Source organism: Schistocerca cancellata, chromosome 4 (genome assembly GCF_023864275.1).
Source record: "Schistocerca cancellata isolate TAMUIC-IGC-003103 chromosome 4, iqSchCanc2.1, whole genome shotgun sequence".
NCBI classification, from domain to species: Eukaryota; Metazoa; Arthropoda; class Insecta; order Orthoptera; family Acrididae; genus Schistocerca; species Schistocerca cancellata.
Genome location: NC_064629.1, coordinates 125,902,471 through 125,908,189, shown reverse-complemented (window position 1 = coordinate 125,908,189; position 5,719 = coordinate 125,902,471). Strand labels below are relative to the sequence as shown.

At 45.1% G+C, this 5,719-nt stretch overlaps 1 pseudogene; it reads right to left on the bottom strand.

The window, feature by feature from the left end:
• Positions 1-3,447: 3,447 nt before the first annotated feature.
• LOC126185656 (5S ribosomal RNA) lies at positions 3,448-3,565 on the bottom strand (annotated as a pseudogene).
• Between the last annotated feature and the right edge of the window lie 2,154 nt (positions 3,566-5,719).

Genomic DNA, 5,719 nt, shown 5'->3' with positions numbered 1-5,719 from the left:
GTTACTCATTCGTCCTGCCATTTACGGTAATTGCGTGACCTGTGGTAGACACCTGGTGTCACATACCTCCAAAAGCCCACCAAGGACTTGTTGAGTCGCTCTTGTATTGCGGTCCAGTGGTAGACCAACAAGCTATTTAGCTGGTGGTCATAATGTTTTGGCTCATCACGCGTAAAATGTATATTATAAGGCTAGGTCTTTTCCCTCAGAAGCTCTCATCCTCAAATAACCTCTGGTCCATTCCATGCATGACCTTAGGTAACCATTTCAGTCACTGATTCAGTTAATAAATGACTAACTTCTATAACAGCAACAATATTCATAGTTCTAGCATACGCTATATCCTCAAGGCTATTTTTACTCATATTGACCTCCAATGATCTTCCAGAATGTTTCGTAGCTGCTTTCATTGTTGATACAAAGCTTATAATATTGAAATTCAGAGTCTCAGCTCCAGTGTAGGAATTGTGCTTTTTCCCAATAGATTATCACTTCCCTCACAGACAGTATGGCACTGTTGTGCACCTTTAGTTGATACATGGAAGTTTGCCCTAAGTTATTTCGTGTGAGTAATACGCGATGAGATACATGTTCTCCCGTAAACGAGCTCAGCGTGAAAGCGCTGTCCTTCTATACGACTGCTACATTCCGCTCGAAAGTGGAATACGTCTGGAGTGGTCCGGGATGGGTCGTAAAAAGGAACGGCTCGACTCGTACTGCCCGACCTCTACCTGTCTTGGGGTCACTGACCCGTCACGTCACCTGACAAATGTGACCTTTGTAATGAGAACACGTTCAGTTAAGGAGGCAGAATGAATTTATCACGAGGAAGTAATATTTTTATATATTTTCCTATTTTTAAGGCCCAGAGGCACCCCTTTCCCTTGTCCTGATATACACAAATTTAACAGCCTTCATTTTTACATGGAATATTATCAAATATTTTGAAAATTTCCATATAAGAGCCACAATACTCTGGCTGTTACGTTCCTCGGTACTATTCGAATCTTTGTTAAGCCCATGCGAGTTGTCGCAAATATAATTGTAATATTAATTGTTACACACTAATTACAAAAACATTGTGCAAAACAACCTAGTACTTACTGATAACATTTAAATATAAATTAACATACATTTCTAGCAAGACATCCGGCAAGGAAGTTACGGACCTCTATTTCTGAAACAGTGCATGAAGTCGTGTCGATTGATGACCACAGTATTTGGTCTCTTTGGGTGTTATGTGTTTCTTCGGAAAGAACCTGCTACCTAAAATTTTCCATAAGTTAACAAACTAAACTACATGAGCGCCTCCATAGCTGCCTGGTTAGCGTCCCTGCCTTAATTTAGGAAGGACCCGGGTTCAATTCTCGATATCTCCTCGGATTTTTCTGAGGTAGGGAGGTCAGGAATGGGGTCAACTCAGCCTCGTGAAGCTAACACAGGAGATAACTGGAAAAGAAGCAGCGTCACTATCAACATTCTTCGAGTGGCAACAACGGCTGAAGCGATTGGCGAGATGCGACATACTCCTCGTATTGCCTTGTAGGCAGCAGTCAGCCAGTAGAACACGCCAAATCCGAGAGTGTTATTTACCTTTTTATGTTTATCCATCTTCCATCAAAGTTCAAATGACTCTGAACACTATGAGACTTAACATCTGAGGTCATCAGTCCCCTAGAACTTAGAACTACTTAAACCTAACTAACCTAAGGACATCACACACATCGATGCCCGAGGCAGGATTCGAACCTGCTACCGTAGCGGTCGCGCGGTTCCAGAGTGAATCGCCTAGAACCGCTTGGCCGCAACGACCGGCCAACAGAGTTCTTCTGCGAGTTTCTGAACTCCCTTCATGTCTTCTGAAAGCAGCTCCTTTCTCGAATTTAACCAGTTGTGAATGAGCTATGAGTATGAGGTGCACTGCAATCTACAGTAGCCAACTCGTATTCAGGTATTATACTGCTTCTAACAAGGGAACCTCCCCATCGCACCCCCCTCAGATTTAGTTATAAGTTGGCACAGTGGATAGGCCTTGAGAAACTGAACACAGATCAATCAAGAAAACAGGAAGAAGTTGTGTGGTACTATGAAAAAATAAGCAAAATACACAAACTGAGTAGTCCATGTGCAAGATAGGCAACATCAAGGACAGTGTCAGTACAGGAACACAGTGGTCCCGTGGTTAGCATGAGCAGGTGTGGACCCTGAGGTCCTTGGTTCAAGTCTTCCCTGGAGTGAAAATTTTACTTACATTTACAAAGATTTGGACGCAATGTCATTTGTCAACCGATTCCTCCAAAGGAAAAGACGTCTAATATATTCTATACGACAGTGGTGACGGCATGTGCGTCACATGACAGGGATATGTTGTCGACCCACCTAACTTGTACACTTGGCGAATGGGTAAAAAGATTCTTCTACCTTGCCCGATTTAGGTTTTCTTGTGGATGTGATAATCACTCCCAAAAAAGTGATGAAAACATGAGAGTTTGTCACATAAACTGAAAATAAAAAATTAAACTCTTCACTCGAGAGAAGACTTGAACCTAGGACCTCTCGTGCTGCAGATGCTCACGCTAACCACGGGACCACGGCGCCCGTAAGCTCTCAGTCTCCTTGATGTTGCCTATCTTCTGCATGAACTACTCAGTTTGTATATTTTGCTTATTTTTTCATAGTTCCACACAACTTCTTCTTGTTTTCTCGATTGATCTGTGTTCAGTTTTTCAAGGCCTATCCACTTTGCCAACTTATAACTAAATCTGAGGGGGGTGAGATCGGGAGGTTCCCTTGTAAGCAAGGAGTGACCTTTACTAGTTATTGTTATTTGCAACAAGTTCTGGAACCAGCAACCATCACAAACTTACCAGCTCATCGACAGGATTATTTGTGCGAGGAGACGGGAAACAATAGGAAAGATGCTTAGAGCAGCTACAAGCATCGGATTACTAAAGGGAGACACCCACGTCACAGTCAGTACCTTTGCCTTCCTTTATCTTCGAGTAACAGAGAGTCTTAGTCCTCAACATGTTGGTGGTGGTAAGCATATGTCAGAACTTAGTTTTTTGGAGGGTGTCGTGCACTCTCAATATGAGCGTGTCATGCACTCTCGGTAGTTAACGCATGTCCCACAGGTAATATGCATTATTTTTGTCTAAGTGATGTGGAATAAGTCAGATTGCAGCCCATGTAAATATGATTTCTTTGCGTTACGACTGCATGCTGGCCATTTATATATCACTCACTCACTCCGTCTTCAGGCCACAAGTGGCCCATCGGGACCATCCGACCGCCGTGTCATTCTCAGCTGAGGATGCAGATAGGAGGGGCGTGTGGTCAGCACACCACTTTCCCGGTCGTTATGATGGTTGTCTTTGACTGGAGCCGCTACTATTCGGTCGAGTAGCTCCTCAATTGGCAACACGAGGCTGAGTGCACCCCGAGAAACGGCAACAGCGCATGGCCGCCCGGATAGTCACTCATCCAAGTGCCGGCCACGCCCGTCAGCGCTTAACTTCGGTGATCTGACGGGAACCGGTGTATTCACTGCGGTAAGGCCGATGCCTCCATTTATATATGACTTAAACTTATGAAAATGAACATGTTAGTCCTTGCTACTCATAATATGAGCGAAACATAAATTTAACAGCAAATAAACAGCTAGACATACACTGAAGAGCCAAAGAAACTGGTACACCAGCCTAACATCGTGTAGGCCCCCCGCGAGCACGCAGAAGTGCCGCAACACGACGTTGCATGGACTCGACTAATATCTGAAGTAGGGCTGGAGGGAAGTGACACCATGAATCCTGCAGGGCTGTCCATAAACCCGTAGGAGTACGAGGAGGTGGCGATCTTTTCTGAACAGCACGTTGCAAGGCATCCCAGATATGCTCAATAATGTTCATGGCTGGGGAGTTTGGTGGCTAGCGGAAGTCTTTAAACTTATAAAAGTGTTCTTGGAGCCACTCTGTAGCAATTCTGGACGGGTGGGATGTCGCATTGTCCTGCCGGAATGCACAATGGACATGAATGGATGCAGCTGATCAGACAGGATGCTTATGTACGAGTCACCTGACAGATTCTTATCTGGACCTATCAGGGATCCATTACCACTTCAACTGCACACGTCACATCATTACTGGTCCTTCACCAGTTTTAACAGTCCCCTGCTGACATGCAGAGTCCATGGATTCATGAGTTTGTCTTCATACCCATACACGCCCATCCGCTCGATACAATTTTAAATGAGATTCCGCCGACCAGGCAACATGTTTCCTGTCATCAACAGTCCAACGTCGGCGTTGAAGGTCCCAGGCCACGCATGAAGCTTTGTGTCGTGCAGTCATCATGGGTACATGATTGGACCTTCGGCTCCAAAAACCCATATCAATGATGTTTCGTTGAATGGTTCGCACGCTGACACTTGTTGATGTCCCAGCATTGAAATCTGCAGCAGTTTACGGAAGGGTTACACTTCTGTCACGTTGCACGATTATCTGCAGTCGTCGTTGGTCACGTTCTTTCAAGATCTTTTTCCGTCACCAGCGATGTCAGGGATTTGATGTTTTAGTGGATTCCTGATATTCACGATACATTCCTGAAATGGTCGTACGGGAAAATTCCCACTTCATCGCTACCTCTGAGATGCTGTGTTTCATTGCTCGTGCGCCGACCACATTCAAACTCAGTTAAATCTTGATAACCTGCCATTGTAGCTGCAGTAAGCGGTCTAACAACTGCGCCAGACACTTGTTGTTTTATATAGGCGTTGCCGACCGCAGTGTCTTGTTCTGCCTGTTTACATATCTCTGTATTTGAATACGCATGCCTTGGCGCTTCAGTGTATTAGTGTATACAAGGTGGAGAAAATTGTGTCACGAAATTTTAACCCTGGATAACTGATACCAATAGGAACCAAAATAACTAATGTTGTGTGGGTGGACAAAGCATAATTATTAAACTACGGAAACTTGGCGCTTTGTAGCTAGGACATTGTTTACTTAAATCAGGTGCTCGAAGAGGCGACCCTCTGACGCGACACAAGCTTGGTAACGTCCAACTGTGTATTGCTGAACTCTTTCAACGATTCCTGGCATTGCCCTAACGTGATTGGCGTCATGTTGAATCCTATCCATTAATTCCTCTTCCTTTCTAGGTGGATCGCGTCTAGATGGGTGAACTAGAACCTTGAAGAATCCCCACAGGAAAAAGTCCGGTGATCGCGAGGCCATGTCCTATGAACACCTCTGCCAACTATCCGGCTGTCAAAGAGTTCATTTAAATATCCGCGCACAGCGCGACTGTTATGTGCCCCATCACACTGCAACCACATGCATAGCTGTATGTCCAGAGGAACATCTTCCAGCAGACCAGGTAGAATTTCTTGCAAAAGATGGAGATAATTTGCCCTGGTAAGTCGAGAAGGTAGACGGATTGGCCCAGTCAGATGGTCACCCACAATGCCTGCCCAAATGTTGAGCGAAAATCGTTCCTGGTGTCCGTGGACATACGTGACATGAGGATTTCCCCTTGCCCAGTAAAGAACTTTTCGAGTGTTGTAAAGGCCATCCCGATGGAAGGTGCACTCGTCGGTAAACAACACAATGGCGGGGAAGTCGGGATCTCGTGCAACACGTCGCAGGACCATCGGCAAAACTCTAGCCTGTGTTCATAGTCCGCCACAGGATTTGGATCTTGGACAGAGTGGAAACTAAAT